Source organism: Ursus arctos, unplaced genomic scaffold (assembly GCF_023065955.2).
Source record: "Ursus arctos isolate Adak ecotype North America unplaced genomic scaffold, UrsArc2.0 scaffold_4, whole genome shotgun sequence".
Taxonomy (NCBI): Eukaryota; Metazoa; Chordata; class Mammalia; order Carnivora; family Ursidae; genus Ursus; species Ursus arctos.
In genome coordinates this window covers 76,724,294-76,746,182 of record NW_026623056.1, presented here as the reverse complement: position 1 = coordinate 76,746,182, position 21,889 = coordinate 76,724,294, and the positions used below count along the sequence as shown (strand labels likewise).

General features: G+C 38.5%; 1 long non-coding RNA gene across 1 annotated transcript in view; it reads left to right on the top strand.

Annotated features, from left to right (window-relative positions):
* The first annotated feature begins 20,127 nt into the window (after positions 1–20,127).
* Positions 20,128–21,889, top strand: part of LOC130542665 (uncharacterized) — a 40,043-nt gene continuing 38,281 nt past the window's right edge. Inside the window, exon 1 of the long non-coding RNA XR_008957375.1 lies at positions 20,128–20,206. This is a non-coding gene — a long non-coding RNA (uncharacterized LOC130542665). The remainder of the gene's footprint in view (positions 20,207–21,889) is intronic.

Genomic DNA, 21,889 nt, shown 5'->3' with positions numbered 1-21,889 from the left:
TTATACACAACTTTTTCTAGTAGGAACCATTTAGGCATTAGAGAGAATGATGTAGAGTTCTGGCTACAAGAAACTAGACAGTCAAGGAGCAAGACTTTTCAAACAAAAAAAGTGGGAAGAATATTTCTATGCTGAAGAAAAAGAGATAGAGATAGAGTCAAGAAGGGATAATTAATTTAATGATATCCCTAAAGACATGGAGGAAGTATTAAATACAGAGCTTGGGGGAAAATACTTAACCAGAATTTTCCAGGGAAAAGAATAACTAAAGAATAGGGAGACAACAAGTTAAAAGGCCTGGATGTGAGCACTAGAGCTAATTAAAATAAGCTAACTCATTTTATTAGAATCTGAGAAAAAAAGTCAAGATTTTCTCCTGAAAGTGAAAATTTGGGTTGCAATAATGCGAAACTAAAATATGGCAAATATACAAAAATAAAATGCAAGATATTATTATTATTATTTTATTACTATTTAAGATTTTACTTATTTATTTGAGAGTGAGAGAGAAAGAGAGATCATGAGCAGGGGGGAATGGTAGAGGGAGAGGCAGACCCCCCGCTGAGCCGAGAGCCCAATGTGGGACTTGATCCCAGGACCCTGGGATCATGACCTGAGTGGAAGGCAGATGCTTAACTGACTGAGCCACTCAGACTCCCCTATTGTTGTTATTTTTTAAAGATTTGTTTATTTATTAGAGAGATAACGAGCATGTGAGCAGTGGGGGAGGGGCAGAGGGAGAGGGAGAGAGAATCTTCAGCAGACTCCACACTGAGCTTGGAGCCGGAGGCATGGCTCTATCTCACAAGCCTGAGATCATGACCTGAGCTGAAAGCAAGAATTGGACGCTTAACTGACAGCCACCCAGGCACCCCAAAAATGTAAGATATTATTAACAACTGACAAGTAATGATGGTAGGGCTGATGATTAAACATGTTCTAAATGAAATAAGATAGCTGAAAAGATTTTGACTGACTCCTGCTCAGTCTTATGGTCTCCATATGGATGTAGCTTACTTCATAAAATGTCCTCTGAATATTTTAGTCACGATGGGGTCTCTTCTATGGGCACCTGCAGCATCCTTTGCTTTCCCTTAATTGTCTTTAAAATACTGAGTTGTAAATACCTGTTCACTTGCTTATATTTCAACTAGATTTTAAGCTGCACATGGGCAAAGGCTAGGTTTATCTTTATTGGCATTTGATTTTCAAATTTTATCACAGTCGTTGGCATAGAGTAAGGGCTCAATATGTATTTGCGACTGAATATATGAGTTTCACTTTTGATTCTGAAGTTTGGATTTATAGATTACAAATTATTAAAAAAATAAACATAACTATTTATAGAATTTTAAAAAATAGGACATATTTTCCTATATATTAAGACTAGCATAGAGAGCTGATTGATGTGGTAAAAAATAAATAAGAAATGATTAAAAAACAGCATTAAAGGATGGACTTAATATGAAACATATACCTGATAACAATGTTTATAAATGAGTTAAACTCCTCTATTAAAAGAACAATAAGTTCATGTAGGATATTTTTTTAAAGATTAAAAAAGAATTTATTCATTTGACAGAGCACAAGCAAGGGAGTGGCAGGCAGGGGGAGAGGGAGAAGCAGGCTCCCTGCTGAGCAGGGAGCTGGATTGGAGGCTTGATCCCAGGACCCTGGGATCATGACCTGAGCCAAAGGCAGAGGCTTAGCTGACTGAGCCACCCAGGTGCCCCCATATAGGATATTTTTAAAAAAGATTTATTTATTTGAGAGAGAGAGAGAGAGAGAGAGAGAGAGAGAGAAATAATGAGTGGGGGAGGGACAGAGGGAGAGAATCCCAAGCAGACTCTCCGCTGAGCACAGAGCCTGACTCGGGACTCAATCTCACGACCCATGAGATGACGACCTGAGCTGAAACCACCAGTTGGGTGCTTAAACTATTGAGCCACCTAGGAGGTCCTCATGTAGGATTTTAAAAAGTCATCAAGATAATGTTGAAAAAAGATACCATTCAAGAAAAATCGCCTAAAAAGTTGAAAGTTAAAGAATAAGCAAAGGTCAATACAAACAGAAAGCTGGCATCCAAAGCAAAACCATTACCAATTTATATTGAAAAAGGGTAAAATTCACATTTAGTCATCCCCTTTTCACTATCTCTATCCCTTTGTGTATGTGTATATTTAGTTAGAGTTATTGCTCTTGTGTGTTGTTGTTGTTTTGTTTGTTTTTAGAGAGGGGGAGGGGCAGAGGGAGAAGGAGAGAGAGAATCTTAAGCAGGCTCCACGCTCCACGAGCCCTAGTGGAGCTGGATCGCACAACCTTGAGATCATGACCTGAAATCAAGAGTTGGATAGTTACCTGACTGAACCACCCAGAAGCCCCTGCTGTTGTGTTTTAAAGCATATTCTGGATATCTTATTCTTTGACTAATAACCACTTAAATAATGTAAATATAAGAAATTTTTGTATTCTATAAACAGAGACCATATTCATAAAACATTAAAGCATGATCACATATTAGAACACATAAACTCCGTATGTTATTTTTAAAAAAAGCAGACAATTTATAGGACACAACCCCTGAACATAAGTAGTAAAAAAAGAAATATAAACAATATAAGTTTGATAAAAGACTCAATCACTTGGAGGGGCACCTGAGTGGTTCAGTTGGGTCGTAAGTGTCTGACTCTTGGTTTAGGCTCAGGCCATGATCTCAGAATCCTGAGATGGAATCCTGCATCAGGCTTCATGCTCAGTGGGAAATCGGCTTGGGATTCTCTTCCTCTGCCCCTCCTCTGCTCATGCGTGCTCTCTCTCTAAAATAAATAATTTTTTTTTTTAAAAAGAAGACTAAATTACTTGGAAATTTAAAAAAATTATCCTGAGTAGCTTCCAGGTCTAGAGGAAAACAAAATTGCAATTATAGGATAATAAGAATAGCATGACAGCCACAATCATATGACTGTACTTGAGAATTTTAAATGTGTTATTTATTAGAGAAGAAAAATGAAGTTTAAACAGACTGTTAATTTAAGAAGTTAAAAGAGGGCAGTATTATAGGGAATCTAAGAACATCAGTAGGATGGAACAAAAAAGACTAAAGCAGAAAATTATGAATTTAAAAACAAATTCTAGGATATACATTCAAAACACAGTCCATTGAAAGGGTCAATTATTAGACCAATCTGAAGCAAAACTAAGAAAACAATAAAAGCAACAGGAGAGAGAGAGGCAGATTATAAATGAAAATGGTAATAACCACTAATATATGAAAATTTCATTATTATAGAGATAATTTTTCCCAAATCATTTATAAATATGATGCATTTCAGTTAAAGTTGTGAAATTTTCTTCAGTGGCAGATTTGACAAAATGATACTAAAGTCATTTGTAAAACTATTGTTTTCTAAAGTTAAAAAAACAGGTAAAATAGATATTGTTTGGTTAAACATGATATGTAAAAATTCTTTTAACAAGTGGGAAAATGATAATCCATCCTGGGTGAGGGATTTTTTTTTTAATTTTAAAAATTTAAAATTTTTTATTAGTGGGCTCTATGCCCAATGTGGGCATGTTCACAACCCCTAGGTCAAGGGTTGCATGCTCTGTAGACTGAGCCAGCCAGGTGCCCTGTGGGTGATGGATTAATGGGTATCCATTTCATTATGAAACAATCAATGAATAAATGTTCAATAAATAAAAAAGCAAAATAGGTCTATTCCAATAACTAAGATTGACCAAGAGTTACTATTAATTCAATTTCATGCATCTAAAACTCACTGTGAACATTTAATGAGAGAATAGTTAAAGAAAACTTTAAATAGAATAATTGTGTGTGTGGTGAGGGTGTGGCATTAAGGACTAAGATTTAAACTTGGTATTAAAGAATATTGTAAAACTACAGTAATAAAATTAATGTATTTCTGGTCCAGGAATACAAGTCAACCTGAAGAAACACAATTTGAAGTCCAGAAATAAACACATGTGCGTTTGTGTATATTAATTATGATAAAAGATGTGTTGAAGAGGATTTAGCATAATGATCCTGGCCCATCTACTTCTCAATAGATATTTTTATTATCTTCATTAAGTTGATATTTCAAATCAAATGTAAGGTAGAATAAACATTTAAAAATTATCTTGAGATGATCATTAAAAATTTAGAAGAAGATTAAACTTCATCCCTTGCTTCCCTAACAACTAAAATAAACTCCAGTTGGATTAACCTTAAATAGAAAAGAGAAACATGGAGATTTTGGAAAACCGTATGAACAGATATTTATATAATCAAAAACAATGCAAAAGCCTTTCTAGGTTTAATGTCAAAGAAGTAAACAAAAAGGCTTTTGAGTTTTGCCTCTGTTGTTAAACAGTATCTTGGAGGGTGCCCTCCCTCCCTTAGGATTCTGTGGATAGTTGCCTTCAGGAAGTCTTGGCCAGCCTGATTTCTATGCCCTCTTTTAAGAGATTTCTTTTTTTTCTGTGTGGATATATGAATTATATTTTATTTTTCTTTGACATTCAATCAATTAAAAAGGATAGTTATGGGTGAGCTATAGTTTGCAACAGATGTACCTGAAACAACACACACATTAAAAAAATTTTATTTTTTAAAAGATTTTACTTATTTATTTGAGAGAGAGCACTAGAAAGAGAGAAGCACAAGTGGAGGGGAAGGGGAGAGGGAGAGGGAGAAGCAGACTCCCTGTTGAGCTGGAAGGCTGGTGCTGGGCTCGATCCCAGGACCCTGGGATCATGACCTGAGCCAAAGGGAGATGCTTAATGCACTTAGCCACCCAGGTGCCCCACAACGCACTCTCTTTTGCTTGGCATATTCAAGTTCTTTCTCCATTTTAGAAAGATTTTTCTGTATTTTATCTTTGAATATTTTTAATAGAAGATATTTTTCTGGATTTAGGAGGACAGGTAAATATCACTCATTTCTTTCTCTCCCAAATTTGAAAGCAAGAAAGCAAACCTAGGAGACGGGTTACTGGAATTTAATATTATTATTGAAAGGCTGGAAAATATGACTTGGGAGCTGAGGTCAAGTGGATTTATGATATTCCTCCTAAAAGACAGGTTTACCCACCTTGTTTTGTGCCCCTCAGACAGCCTGTACCTCTCCACAAATAGGCAGACCAGAAGCAAGGGCCAAAGGGTACCCACCCATCCATTTGCAGTCTCAATCTCAATTCACCCAACAGATAAATCAATCTGTCCCTGGGGAAAGGAAATGAAAGGACAGAGGAAAGATGAAATTGTCGTTCCACATTTTTTCCTCTTAGGGAATTGAGTAGAGCTTCCCTCCTTTCAGTAGAAAGATGAAGCAAGGAGAATAGGGGATTGACACAGATTCTGTCCTTGACCAATCTTCAGTCAGGCTCCTGAACCTTCACCTAGGCCCACCTGTGCCCCTCCTTGTAAAATCCGGTTTTAGGAGAACTGTTCTGAATTAGTTTAACTAGAACCCCCATACTCAATATCTGATCACTTTCAATGTCTGAGCCTAATCACCCTTCCTTTTCCCCTGGGGCTGTCTGATCACCCTAGCCTGTCTTTGGCAAAGACGCTTTTCCAGCTCTATTGAGATATAATTGACATACAACACTGAACAAGTTTAAGGTTCTCTCTCTATATATATTGCAAAATGATTACCACAATAAGGTTAGTTGATACATCCATCACCTCATATAGTTGCAATTTTTGTGTGTGTACACGATGAGAACTTTTAAAATACACTCTCCTAGCAACTTTCAAATATACAATAGAGCATCGTTAATTTTGTCATCATGCTGTATGTGACGTCTCCAGAACTTATTTATTTTTTAACTGGAAACATGTATCCTTTGACCACCTTCACCCACTCTATCCCTCCAACCCTCCACCTCTGGCAACCACCAATATATTCTGTTTCTATGTATTTAGCTTTTAGGTTCCACATATAAGTGAGATCATACAGTATTTGTCTTTCTCTGTTTGACTTATTTCACTTGGTATGATGCCCTCAGGTTCCATCCATGTTGTTAACAAATGACAGGATTTCTTTTTTTTTTTAAGATTTTATTTATTTATATGAGAAAGCGAGTATGAGCAGGGGGAGGCACAGAGAGAGAGGGAGAGAAATCCTAAAGCAGACTTCCTGCTGAGCTGGGAGCCAGATCTGGGGCTCGATCCCAGGACCCTGGGATCATGACTTGAACTGAAGTCAGATGCTTCACTGACTGAGCCACCCAGGTGCTCCAGATTTCTTCTTTCTTATGGTTGAATACTATTACATTATATATATATATATATTGCATATATGTTATAGATATATATGTACATATAATAAATAGAGTGTCTATCTATCTATCTATCTATCTATCTATCTATCTATCTCTCACATTTTCTTTATCCATTCTGGTAGACACTTGGGTTGTTTCCATATCTTGGCTATTGTAAATAATGTTGCAATGAACATGAGGGTACAGATATCTCTTTAAGATAGTAACTGAATTTTCTTCAGATACATACCCAGAAATGGAATTGCTGGATCATACAGTTATTCTATTTTTTAGTTTTGGAGGAACTTGTATACTGTTTTCTATAGTGGCTGCACCAATATACATTCCCTCCAACAGTGCACAAGGGCTCCCTTTTCTTCACATCCTTGTCAGCACTGTTACAGCTTTCTTATCTTTTTGATGATAGTCATTCTAACAGGTATGAGGAGATAGCTCATTGTGGTTTTTGATTTGCATTGTCCTGATAGTTACTGATGTTGAGCACCTCTTAACATACTTAAGTCTGTTCTCTCTTTCTTCCTTCCCCCATCTCTTCCTTCCCCCTCCCTCCCTTCCTTCCCCTCCTTCCTTCTTCCTCCCTCCCTCCCTCTGTCTTTTTCTTTCTTTTTTCCTTTCTTTCATTCTAGATTTATTTATTTTAGAAAGAGGGAGCAAGAAAGAGTGTGAGCGGGGGGAGGGGCAAAGGGAGTGGGAGAGAATCTCCAGCAGACTCCCCACGAGCAGGGAGCCCGATACGGGGCTCAATCCCAGGACCCCGATCATGATCTGAGCTGAAATCAAGAGCCAGCTGCTTAACCAACTGAGCCACCCAGGCACCCCTCCTTTTTTTTTTTTTTTTTAAACACATGATCTTCACCAGACAGGTTTTATCCACACTCAATAGAATGGGAAAGTTCAGGGGGGATGAAGCTATGATGAGCCTCTGGATCACTTGTTATCATCATGTTATGTGACTGGTAAAGACTCTTGTGTTTGATGGGCCTGAGAATGTGGTTGCTAGCTGCCCCATATTCCTTTATTCACTAATTTTTCATTCTTTCAACAAACATGTATTGAATACCCTATTTGTCCTTTTATTTGTTCTTAATTCTTGGGCACAGTCCTGTGTTAGTTTTCGATTACTGCCTAACAAAATGCTACAAACTTAGTGGCTTAAAACAATACAAATTTATGATTTCATAGCTCTATAGGTCAGAAGTCTGACACTGGGCTAAAATCAATGTTGGCAGGGCTCCATTTCTTCCTCGAGGTTCTAGGGGAGAATCTGTTTCTTTGCTTTGTCCAGCTTCTAGAGGCTCGTATTCCTTGGCTTGGGGGCCTCCTTTCCATCTTCAAAGCCAACAACATAGCATCTCTCTGACTCCATTTCCCTTGTCATATCTCTTTCTCTGACTCCCTTCCTATTGTTTTTTTTCCCCACTTTTAAAGACCATGTGATGACATTGGGTCTACCCAGCTAATGCAGGAAATCTCCCTATTTTAAGGTTATCTGAATAGCAATCTTAATTCCATCTGCAACCTTAATTCTTTTTGTCATGTAATGTCACATATTCACAGGTTCTAGGGATTAGAACATGGACATCTTGGGGGACCATTATTCCGTTTACCACATGAGCCCTTGGAATCTTCTTGTCTTTTTTTACTGGGTGACACAAAACCCTGATTTCTTTGTTTTTTTCCCCTCTCGACGTTTCTCTAGAGGAGTTGATCTCTTGTCTTTTAGAGAAGTTGATCCTTCATCCCCTCTGCACCTCACACACTGAGCTGACTCCCGGGTCTGACATTTTCTGGTCTTTTTTCCCCACCATCTACTATTAACCACAGTTTTGCATTCTAGGCACCTCTTATCCTTTGTGTTTGGGCAAGCGACCCTATTAACTTCCTGGTAATGTTGAGAGTTGCATAGTTACAATGTAGAGAGTTAATCACAGTGAGTAATTCTAATGAACACTCCTATGGTCTTTAGCTATAGGGGAAAAGACAGATATTGCCCTTCTGTGTGGTGTTATGCAGTAATAGCTACTGATGTTAAAATTTCAATACTAGCTCATCCATAGCTTTATTTTTCTTTTTCTTTTTCTTTTTTTTTTTTTAAAGATTTTTTATTTATTTATTCGACAGAGATAGAGACAGCCAGCGAGAGAGGGAACACAAGCAGGGGGAGTGGGAGAGGAAGAAGCAGGCTCACAGCGGAGGAGCCCGATGTGGGGCTCGATCCCACAACGCGGGGATCACGCCCTGAGCCGAAGGCAGACGCTTAACCGCTGTGCCACCCAGGTGCCCCTATAGCTTTATTTTTCAATTAGCTTTACCACAGTAAGAACAATGTTAGAGATGGATTATGAAGAAAGATTTATAGAACCAGAGAGTATGAGAAACAGGGCACATTATATTTTAAAGTTTTACAAGATGTGCAAAGTACTTAGAATCAAGGGGATTATTTCTATTTGAATTTAGAAGACAGTTTAGTAGAGATAAAAAATTTTAAAGAGAAAATGCCAGCCAAATAAACTATTATTATTATTATTATTATTTAAAGATTTTATTTACTTGAGAGAGAGAGAGATAGCATGAGTGGGGGGAGCGTCAGAGGGACAAGCAGACTCCCCGCTCAGCACAGAGCCCAATGTGGGACTTGATCCCAGGACCCTGAGATCATGGCCTGAGCTGAAGTCAGACACTTAACTGACTGAGCCACCCAGGTGCCCCCAAATAAACTATTAATCATGTGAAAACAGTAAAGAAGCTTTTAGCTTGCACTTACAAACATAACAAATTAGGTGAAAAATTCACAACAAATCATAAACACCTACTAAGTTCATGGGTGAAGAGGTTTTCAGTTGTATGAAAATATTTTGTTATACAATTTAGTTATTTTATTTAATTCTTTTAGGAATCTAAATTTACTATAAATGGGAAAAATGACCTAAAGGCACACTGATGATATTCACTTTCTGAAATGGCAACCTGACCAATTTGGTTATAGTCTATTTTAATTATAGTTAATACTCATTTTCCTTTAATTTATATTCCACAGGCAAAGCACTATTCATTCTTATAAATTAAGTTCTTAAATCCAAAATTTGTTGTGGACAAACATTAAACACACCTAGAAATGTTTAAATTTTCTTTCTACAAGGAACCAGTTTTAAGTTTCTCTAAAATGTACAATAATAGTTGACTGAAAAGTGATAAATGGCGAAAAGTGATAAAATAGTATGTACTTTCATGGTTTTTGAAAATTTTCCTTTTTGAAAAGCATGTCAGGATGTCAGCAAGATTGATGTACCTACTGTAACGAGTACTGGATGAAAAGAGGAGTTGGTTTTGTTTCTTTGATGACTTTCAGGCTGAATTATCTACCTCTGAGACTAAACCCAGGTTTCCTAACAAGAAGAGGTGGAAGGATAGAAAGTATTTAATGGACTTTCAGTTCATTTTGCTAATAAACAGAAGTTCGGAAAAGCGTTAGGTTAAACCTTGAAAATGGAATGTCTCAACATGACCTCTCAGAAACCTGCCCACTTGCCCTTGTCCCTCCAGCAAATGAATTCCGTTTTGGTGGTGGTGGTGGTTGGTGTTTGATGTTAGGGACGTTTGAAATCCTGAGGGTACTAGAAGATAGTTAGAGCGATCTGTGTTATTAGATTTGTTTTTCCTTCTAAAGATCAAAATGAAGCTATGGATTTATGACCAGCTCTCTTAGGCACTCAGGTGGATTTTTTTTTTTGCTTGGCTGGCTCAGTTGAGTAGATGGAATTGCAATGTGGTAACACAATAGATTTTAAAAGCATCTGAGTAACTAAGGCACTTCAACAAATCTTAGTGCTCCTGAAGCTCTGAATCAGCCATTTGTAATTTGCTTGTAACCTTAGCAACAAATTCAGTTAGTGAATATTTACATCTGACAGATCTAATGTGCTTCTTTATTAGGAAGAGAAAGACTTTTATTCAAAATCTTCTCTATCCAATTTGAAACATGCTCAAATTTTCAGAGTCCTGGGTTGAACATACTTCAAGTGGTCATTGGCGGGTCCTAAAGTTATCAGAAATCTGGGAGCAGGGAACAAGTAAAACACGATATGAAATATATATATGCAAAAAAGAATGGGAAATGTAGTCCTTTATTTTTTAAGGTATTGACAGAATCTATTTAAAGAGCTGGTATTTAAGAAGGAACATAAGCAGTAAGGAGAGGGGATTTTTTTTTTTATGTGTGCATGTGTTATGTTGCAGTAATGAGAAGAATCTAAATCACATTTCCTGTAATGTCCCGAGATCGAATGTTATATATTTGACTTTAAAAAAAAAGCACATGCTGAGAAAAAGAAACCAACACGTATTCTATGCTAAGGAATGAGAGGGTTGGGACTTTGAGACACGCTTCAGAGAACAATGTGGGTGGGGAGTTTTTAAAATGAATTATCCACTTGCAACGTATTCAGAAAATTTTGATCAAGACAGTCCTTTGATTTTAGTAACACATGGGATTTCGCACTTTCTCTGAGCAATTCAAGTTTCCTTCTCAGAATCTTTTGACTGTTTAGCTTAAATTGTATCATGTTATAAACTGAAAATTTTATGAGCTCAAATGTAAAATGATTCTCAAAAATGAAATAAAATAGAAAAACAATTTTAGCAATAAAACTTTTTGGTTTCAAATTTGAAAATTCTTATTCAATGTCCCACTCAGTGGAAGAGAAATCTGTATATCTACCTGTAGATATCTACCTGTAGATAAAACAGATTCTAGGGCATCACTCTTCCACCCATGCTTAAAGCCCATATGCTGGAGAAGATGGAAAGTCAGAGATTGAATTTTAAAATTAATTAATAAAAATGCCTCCTCTTTATGTAATTAAAAATTCAAGTATAGAAAATTGTGTTACGTATTTGGAGAGCAGCATAGGACACAAACGTTATTGGTGAAAAATGAATCAGTATCAATATGAAAATAAATATCATAGGATTTAATGGACCTTATTCTAGGAAACCTATCATTACTTGTCAATGTAAAGAATTTAAAGCATAGGATTATATATCGATTCTCTTCTAACTAACACTTTATTTATTTATTTTTTTTTTAAAGATTTTATTTATTTATTCGACAGAGATAGAGACAGCCAGCGAGAGAGGGAACACAAGCAGGGGGAGTGGGAGAGGAAGAAGCAGGCTCATAGCAGAGGAGCCTGATGTGGGGCTCGATCCCAGAACGCTGGGATCACGCCCTGAGCCGAAGGCAGACGCTTAACCGCTGTGCCACCCAGGCGCCCCCTAACTAACACTTTAAAATGTGCTTAGTATAAATTGGAGTTCTGTTGGATAAAAATCCAAGTTAGTGTAAAACATTATCGTTTGACTAAGATAATCGGACATTTTGGATAATTTCATTTCTGTATACCTCTTTCTTCCTAAAATTCCATTGAAAGAAAAATGGTTCTGGGAGTAGTTGACAATTATATTCTTAATTTAAATATTTACTTTAGAAAAGATGATTTGAATTTTACTCATAAATGAGTTTTGAAAGTGCTTTATCTTACAACAATCGGGCATGAGTCAGCATGGATTTTTGACAAATAAATCCCGTCAAATGAATCAACTTTTTTAAAAGCTGAAATAATCACGGTCATAAATACACCTCCTCCACACTTTAAAAAAACCAAACCTGTCTAGACAATTTGATTTTAGCATTCCTGGAATATAGTAGTAACACCTACCATTTGCTGGGCAACTACTTCATGTGATTCTTTTCCAGGAACTTTTCATGGTTTTTCACTAAATTCTCAAAAAGTTATGGGGCAATTGTCTTCATATTACAGTTAAAGAAAATGAGGTCTCTGAGTTTAAGTGACTTGTCCCAGATCATACCGTAAATGGCAGAGGCAGAGCTGGAATATAAGCATCTTTTCCTGAAGACCCTGTTCTTTGCCTCACCCTTCAGCTGCCTTCCGGATGCCAAAGACAGCACTGGCTCTTAGGATGACCAGCTGTCCCAGGATTCCCAGGAAAGAGGGATTCCAAGAATGTGGAACTTTGAGTGCTAATCTTGAGAAAGTCTTGGGCGAGTTGGTCTCTTTAGCAGTAGTGTGTTCTTACAGCTAGTGCATGCTTGGCAAGGCCATGCTGTTCTATTAGAAGCTTATCCCTGTTAAATTATCGGCACTGGTGAGGCTATTTCTTTCACCAGTAAGAAAAAACTCAGAGAGCTGCCTCCTGGAATAGCTGGAAAACTGTGCTGGCCAGCTCTTGACACATAGGAAGAATTAAGTGTGCTTTTTATTAATCCATCCTAAGTGTAGAATTCCTAGATACAAATTTGAAACATTTTATCACACTCCAGGACTCTACAAAGTTAAAGAGACTATTAATCAAGGATGTATTTGCATTTTTTTTTGTCTCTAATGAAAGCGGAATTGGGGTGTTCTCTGAATAAAATGCCTTCCTTGTTAATATAGTCAACCACTTACCAATCCTTTACTTTTCAATCTAATCCTTTTCCTTGTGACTATTCTCACATCTTTTTCATTTGATATATATATATAAAAAATATATAAATATAAAAAATATATATACTTTCTTTTTCAGTAGGATCGTTTTCTTTTTTTTTTTAAAGACCATTCTTCCTCTTTTTTTTTTTTTTTTAAGATTTTATTTGACAGAGATAGAGACAGCCAGCGAGAGAGGGAACACAAGCAGGGGGAGTGGGAGAGGAAGAAGCAGGCTCATAGCAGAGGAGCCTGATGTGGGGCTTGATCCCATAACGCCGGGATCACGCCCTGAGCGGGCAGACGCTTAACCGCTGTGCCACCCAGGCGCCCCAGGATAGTAAGTTTCTTAATGGTGGCATGCATTCCTTTCGGTCAGCATAAAGGTAAGATCACAGGCTCTGGGACAGACTGCTAAATTTCTAGCTGTTGATCATGAGCAAAATTAGTTAACTTTCCTGTTTCTAGTTCCTTTATCTTTAAAATAGGGACAAAAATAGTTCTTACCATATAAGGTTATTGGAGACATTAAGTGAGTTATTTATGTTAAACACTTAAAATAATACCTGGCACGAAGGAAGTGCTAGATAGGTCCAGCTGGATTAATCATGTTGACTTTTTAAAACAATCATTTATTTATTTAAATCCAATTAGCCAACATATAGTACATCATCAGATTCAGCTGTAGTACTCAATGATTCATCAGTTGCGTATAAGACCCAGTGCTCATCACATCACATGCCCTCCTTAATTCCCATCACCCAGTTACCCTCTCCTCCCACCCACCTACCCTTCAGAAACCCTCACTTTGTTTCCCAGAATCAAGAGTCTCTCGTGGTTTGTCTCCCTCTCTGATTTCTTCCCATTCAATTTTCCCTCCTTTCCACTATGATCCTTTGCACTTTTCCTTACATTCCACATATGAGTGAAACCATATGATAATTGTCTTTCTCTGACTGAATTATTTCACTTAGCATAATACCCTCTAGGTCCATCCATGTCTATGTAAATGGTAAGTATTCATCCTTTCTGATGGCTGAGTAGTATTCCATTGTATATATGAAGCACATCTTTATCCATTCATCTGTTGAAGGATGTCTCGGCTCCTTTCACAGCTATCATGGATGTTGCTGCTATGAACATTGGGGTACAGGTGCCCTTTCTTTTCACTACCTCCGTATCTTTAGGGTAAATACCCAGTAGTGTAATTATTGGGTTGTAGGGTACCTTTATTTTTTTTTAAGATTTTATTTATTTATTTGACAGAGAGAGACAGCCAGTGAGAGGGGGAACACAAGCAGGGGGAGTGGGAGAGGAAGAAGCAGGCTCCCAGCAGAGGAGCCTGACGTGGGGCTCGATCCCAGAATGCCGGGATCACGCCGTGAGCCGAAGGCAGACGCTTAACGACTGCGCCACCCAGGTGCCCCAGGATAGCTCTATTTTTAACTTCTTGAGGAACCTCCCTACTGTTTTCCAGATTGGCTGCACCAGCTTGCATCCCCACCAACAGTGTAAGAGGGTTCCCCTTTCTCCACATCCTTGTCAACATTTGTTGTTTCCTGTCTTGCTAATTTTAACCACTCTAACTGGTGTTAAGGTGGTATCTCATTATGGTTTTGATTTGTATTTCCCTGATGACAAGAGATGTGGAGCATTTTTTCATGTGTCTATTGGCCATTTGTATGTCTTTGGAGAAATGTCTGTTCATGTCTTCTTCCCATTTCTTGACTGGATTATTTGTTTTTTGGGTGTTGAGTTTGATAAGGTCTTTGTAGATCTTGGATACCAACCTTTTATCTAATATGTCATTTGCAAATATTTTCTCCCATTCCATAGATTGCCTTTAGTTTTGTTGAATGATTTCTTTGCTGTGCAGAAGCTGTTTATCTGGATGAAGTTCTAATAGTTCATTTTTGCTTTTGTTTCCCTTGCCTTTAGAGATGTGTCTTGCAAGAAGTTGCTGCGGCCAAGATCAAAGAGATTGCTGCCTGTGTTCTCCTCTAGGATTTTCATGGATTCCTGTCTCACATTTAGGTCTTTCATCTGTTTTGAGTTTATCTTGTGTATGGTGTAAGAAAGTGGTCCAGTTTCATTCTTCTGCATGTGGCTGTCCAATTTTTCCAGCACCATTTATTGAGGAGATTTTTTTTTTCCATTGGATATTCTTTTTCCTGCTTTGTCAAAGATTAGTTGACCATAGAGTTGAAGGTCTATTTCTTGGGTCTGTATTCTGTTCCATTGATCCATGTGTCTGTTGAAAAAGAAAACCAAAGCTGGGAGCATCACAATGCCTGACTTCAAGCTATATTACAAAGCTATGTTCGTCAAGACAGCATGGTAGTGGCACAATCATGTTTACTTTTACTGGTCTTCGATGATGCTACGGTGTTCTTTGTATTGGGTGCATTCACTGTCACACCTGATGTGTTGGCTACAGTTGGGGAGTATTTGGCATGTAGCATGTGTGCTGAAAGTTTCACAGCCCCTTTTTCTAAGAAATAGGAACTTGTTGTTCTCTGTTTTTGATGTACTTATCAATCCTCTGTTGTAAGGAAGAGTATAATGTTTCTTACCAGAATTCAGAGAGGCTGCCATCTTAAATTCGAGGCTAGAATGTTCTCTGTATATTAGCTGAAAACAATCTCTCTGGTCATTCTCCTTTCTCACTTTTTTTTTCTGTGTAAATTACAAATGATTCATAAATATTGAGACCGGTTTAGTTAAGGAGAAAGTGCTCCCTGATTATGTAAAATAAACCTAAGGTATTTCATTTATTTACATTATGTGCACTTTGAGGTAGTCAACGAGGCTTAAGACAGTAAAAGATTGCCAAGCAATGAGGCTTAGCAGTGACCTAAAAAGATTTACCCACTATTACGTGAAAGTGCTTTCATTAAAATGTAAATTTCGAGTGAGAGAAATTACACCTTTGTAATTTTGCTTTCCAGAGACTGACACACACTTTAGGATATATGCCTTTTAAATACCATACAACTCCACTTCCATCTGTTATGCCCACTGCATTGTGTCAATGATTCAGAACACTAATTGACATAGTGAGTCATTCTACTCTTGGTTAATCAAGAGAGGTTACAATTGCTTTAAGGAGGCATGGCATGGTAGTATGCACAGAAAGCAGCTCAGGTGTAAAAACAATAAACAGAAGAATGTAAAAACAATAAACAAAGGGACGGATTTGAAGGATTTGAAATCTCATTGCGTGGTTTCTTTTCTGTTGGTTTATAATGTCAAGTTATCTAACATAATAATATTAATAATTATTTAGTAAATTTTAATAAGTAGCAGGAATTATGTTGAGTGGATTAATAATTATTATTGCTTGAATTTAAAGGTTGTGATCAATTTTGTGAAATATGACCAAAAATGTGAAATAGTGACAGAAATTATTAAAAGTATTTCTTTTGGTTGACTGTTTATTTAACATGTTCTGTTACAATAGAGCAATGCTTCTGGAAAACACGAAGGCAAGGTGTTATCCATCTATCTGAAGGTGTTACATTGGGAAAAATCAACATATCTTTGTTGAAATTAGAGCTTTACCTTTTCTAAGAAGCTTCTGATCCTCTAAACTAATTTCCAAATATCTCCTTGGTCATTATATTAGAAGTGATGCAGTGATCTTTGAAAATGCAGGAAGTCTTTCTGGAATGTTGACCTCAGAACATTTTGGGCCAGTATTGCTGAACTATCCCTCTTGGCATCTAGGCACTGGGGTGCCCTTAACGAGGAATTCTTAAGTATAGCTAAGATATTTGGAAAGAACACCACAAGCCAGGAGCTGAATTCAGTGACAAAGGACCAGCTTCCTTGCTTGTTTGTCTTATATTCCCCTGTCCTGAATACTGATTTTTTGTGCCTGGGTATTCCTTTATTTCTAGAGTAATAGGAAGCAGTTGCCCAGAGAGCTGATTATAAAGGTCACTAAAGGGCCAGAATAGTAAATTAGAAGTTTGGTGCCAGTTAGCTCAGCTTTCTAAAAACCACACTCTAGATAATTATTAATATATAATAATTAATATAATGATAATAATAATAATGATAATAATACATTTGTCTCTCTCTCTGGAACTGGGGGAGGGCTTCTCCTGTTCTTGTTCAATAAAGCCTCTCTGGAACATAGATGTGATGCTTGGGGATGAGGCAGGCATTTTGTGACCATAATGATATTAGAAATCTTGGGAGAAAAAAATGACATATGTAATTTCTTTGTTTGGAATTTTGGTGCTTGTAAATTCAGATTACACACTATAATTACAGGTAGTGTCACCAGCTCTAAGACCTGGTGATAGTTATCAGCCCCTCAAATTCTGAAGTGAAATATGGCATACCCATTATTCATGTATGAATAGCATGTATTCATGTTTCCAGACTTTCGTTTTCCTCTGCCTGCCAAGAGGATTCAGATTTCTGTGGGTCAGTTATGTCCTTCTCTGCAGGCTTTGGGGGGAGCTGCATTGACAGGATTCTCTTTGTATTTTATGACACGAGCCAAAATGTAAGGATGATGACAGGACAAGACAATAGTCTTACAGGTAGGTCGGGAGGAAAAGCCTCTTTTTTCTACTTTTTAGGGACTGTGTATAAAAGAGATACGAGAGCAATGGTTGTGTATGAAGAAAGTGGTTGTGGGGTTCAAGAAGCCCACATATGGCAGGTACTGAGGGTTTGGAAATTTGATGCTATCTAGCCCCTGCATCCCTTGCCTTTCTAACATAAGCCTGGAAAGCAATGTGCTCAATGTCTTGAGCCCCCTTTTAGGTAGGAGGGCCATTAAACATGATTCTGCCTGGGAAGATATGGGATAAAATGTATGGGGAAGCAAAAATTGCATTTCTGAATAAAGCCTTGCGAGGAGAAAGCTCTTGATCCATTTCCTGTTATCAACCTAGAACATGGAATATCTTGCAAACATGATGATGAAAGTCACTTGCTGAGGATAGCAAGATAGGAGAAAGAAGGAGCAACATGGCAGATCTGCACTGAAATGGGATTTCCTACCTCTGGACATTGTAAGCAAAAAATAAGAAAAAAGGAAAACCTCGTGTATCAGATAGGGGCCTGGCAGACACAAGAGGTGGACTCAGAAGGCTTTAAAAATAATTTAACGGGGCGCCTGGGTGGCTCAGTCGTTAAGCGTCTGCCTTCGGCTCAGGGCATGATCCCAGCGTTCTGGGATCGAGCCCCACATCAGGCTCCTCCGCTGGGAGCCTGCTTCTTCCTCTCCCACTCCCTCTGCTTGTGTTCCCTCTCTTGCTGGCTGTCTCTCTCTCTGTCAAATAAATAAATAAAATGTTAAAAAAATAATTTAACGAAGAGACTCTTTACAGAGATGTGAGGGAGGATAAGGAAATGTGTTAGGGTTCTTCAGAGAAATAAAACCAATAGGCTTCTTCCTTCCTTGTTCCTTTCTTCCTTCTTTCTTCCTTTCCTTCTCTCCTTCCTCCCTTCAGCCACCCACCTACCCTTCTTCTTTCCTCCCCCCTCCAACTCCCTCCCTTCCTTTTTCACTTTCTTCATTTCCTTCTTGGAAGCCGTGTATGTGATTACGGAGGCTGACAAGTCTAAAATCTGCAGATCTGATGTCTCAGTCTCAGACCAAGGGCCAGCAAGTTATTATAGAGCCAAGAGGAGCTGATGGCTTAGCTTGAATGCCGTCAGGCAGCAGGATTCTGTCTTACTTGGGGGAAGAGTCAGGCTTGCTTTCTATCCAGGTCCTCAATGAATCGGATCAGGCCCACCCACATTAGGGAGGACAACCCGCTTTACTTGGTCTACCAATGTAACCATTAATCTCATTCAAAACTTCTTCACAGACACACTGGGAATAATGTCTGACAAAATATCTGGCCACCCCATGGCCCATGAAAATGGACACATAAAATCGACCATCGCAGGAACTAACAAGAGATAGTGCAACATCCAGGGAGTAGAAACAGTGGGGATTCTGACAGGTTAAGGAAGGGAACAGTGTTCAGTGGAGCCAGAGCTTGAGTCAGAGAAGAGCTGCTGCCTCATATGACCTGTGACTACAAAGGAAAGAGAATCTGCCAGAACTATAGCTGTGCAAGTAAGGGGGTGGGGATTATGGGAAATAAATTCGCCCTCCTTTCTCTTCCCACCTAAGCCAGAAGGTAGTACAGCTTGAATGATGCTGTCCATGCAGGTCAGCCCCCTGGGACACAGAGCAGCTCAAAGATCAGTGCAAGTGGGGAGATTAAGATTAACCAGAACACTTTAACAATTTAAGCCATTCTGTAAATAATGAAGCCATTATTTACAGAACTAGCTTCATTAAATTAGTTTAAAAAAGCCAATGTAGGGTAATTCATTCAGTTAATTGTGATCCTTGCTGATACAGAAGGTGACAAATGAATTTTTTGCTGCTGGACTTTGTGTCCTTGATTGAAATACTATTCAGATCGGACCGTACTGATGGTGCTTTATATGTCTCTGCCAACTAAGGCATACTTTAGTCCGGTTTGCCAGGAACAAATTGGACTACAGTGGTTTACTTCATTATTTACATATTAAAGGGTTTGTACATGTTTCTTAAATTTTCCTCTTTGGAATAATACAAATAACAAACATAAATTAAAAAGTTGCATATGATTTTTGAGAATCATAAAACTAGAGCCAGATTCTTACTAAGGGAATATTGAATAAACACTTAAATGAATAAATATTTAAATGATATTTAAATGATAAATGGTTTTAGGGGAAACAAAGTAGAAGTCTCCCTTGTTCTGATGTTGGATCGAAGGTCCTACCTAATGCCTACTTTACGGACTGAGGCATTTCTAACATCGGAAGGGACAGTTTGGGCTTGTGGTTGGGTGACATGATCCAGCTTTCCTGGAGTTGACTAAGGCAGACATTCACTTCAGTTGCGAGAATCAGCCCACGGGACAACATCTGGATCTTCCGGGACTTGAGCTGCGTCTCAAGGGCCTTGGAGTTTGGCTGAGGAAGGAGAAGGTGGCAGCTCGAATTTACATGATGCAGACCTTACTGGCGTGGGGAATGCTGGCCTTTCTGCTCCTGGAGAAGGCAGACTGTTTTCAGTACCACCACCAACTGGTTTATCTGAAGGGTGGGCAAATATTTACATTCAATCAGCCATTGACTCCTAATTCCTACTTGAAAGCAGACACCACTCAGTGCTTATCTGACTTTGCTCTGACTAAAGCTAAATATCTTTAAACATGTGGGTGTGGCAGTCCAGGAGGCAAACAAGCCAAGGATCTGAATTGCACAGAGAAAAATAACAAGTCTACTGACCCAAACTTGGCAACATTGTACACTGTTATTAAATAGCACTGACTCATTGCAGCTGTGGTCATTTCCAAGTGGCCAGAAGGTTTGGGCGAAGGAACGGGAATCCCACAGTGTGTGACCGTCACCTACATTGGATTGGTATGGCTCCTGGAGTGCTTTAAACCTGTCTCAAATATATGAATGCGTGTTCCTTTGGGACATCAAGGCTCAGCGGCACATAGGGACCCCTATATCCTGGAAAGCCTAGATTTTTAAAGAGACCATCATATTGGCATGGTCTAGATGCTGAGAACTGGGTGTTCTGTTAAGGATAGTATACCACTCGGGGGATTGGCAGGGTCTACTTCCTTTATGGTGAAATGGTTGGGGGCCAGTGTTCTGTGGAGGGGACTATTGAGATAATCATGGGATTTTGACTATTTGTAGTCACTACCAATTGTATGGATCACTGGGGATTTTCTTTTAAATTGTATTTTCTTTTCCATCTTGTTGCATTTTTAATTTTTTGAGTTGTTATCATGAAAATCCAGTACTTTCTGCATGGGTGTGAAAAGCATGATTTTTGAGCTACTTATTCAGAGCTTTTGATTGGTATTACATGTATAGTTCATAGAAGGTGTTTATTTATTTATTTGGTTTATTTTATTTTATTTTTATTATTTTATTTTATTTTATTTTATTTTATTTTATTTTATTTTATTTTATTTTATAAGTAAACTCTCTGCCCAACGTGGGGCTTGAGCTCACAACCTCCAGATCAAGTGTGGCATGCTCCACTGACTGAGCCAGCCGGGTGCCCAGTGAAAGGCAGTTAGAGCTCATTGCTCCATCTTAACATCAAACTGATACCTAGAAATAACTGAAAAGCAAGTCAATTCTTTTCAGCTTAATCTCTTGAGCACACACAGAGAGAATACATTCATAATGTCCAGTTAAGGGTCTTAGGAATCTTTTCCCACATTTTGGTTATCTGTTGCTGTAGAGCAAACCGCCTCCAAATTTAGTGGCTTAACCTCAGTAACTGGGTTGATGAGATCAGCTGGATGGTAGTTCTCTTCTCGTGCTGTTGGCAGGTACCGCAGTCATTTGGAAACTCATTTGGCTGGAACACCCAAGATGGCTCGTTCACGGGGCTGGCAGTAGGTGCTGGCAGTCGGCCGTGAGCTCAACTGACATGTTTAGTCTTGGTTATCTTCACTTTGGCCACTCGCGAAGGTTGGGCTTCTCACAACATGGCAGCCAGGTTCTAAGAGGGGCTGTTCCAAGGTTGTGTAAGAGGCCACTGCAGATCTCTCTAGGCTCAGCCTTGGAAGCTACACCATATCACTTCTGTCACGTTCTATTGGCCAAAGCAAGTCACAGATTCAAAGGAATTGAAGAAGACTCTCCCTGTTGGTAGGTGGAGTGGCAACATTCGTGGCCACCTCTAATCTGCTATAGCTGGTCTTTCTCAATATCTCACCCACATGGCTGTTTCCGAATCTTTCTCCTCTCTCACTCTCAACTCTGTCCAGACCTGCTTTGCTCCAACTCTGTCTCTCACATTGTTTCTCTCACTTCCCCCCTGCTTCCTTTCCAACCCATACAATTCATCCCTCAAGTGTACTTCTGCCCTTTCCAGTGCTGACCCAGCTAGCCTTTCAGTTTATCCGCTATTTCTTCCTTACTCATTTACCTTGGTGTTCATAATAAATTGTTAGTTTTTCAGGGTTAACAACATAGTATTTCTTAATGGGAACAAGCAGGAGTGGAGAGTGGATGTGATTTTAAATTTTGTTCCTGTTGTATCTATGATTAGGAGACAGAAAGCACAATGGGAAT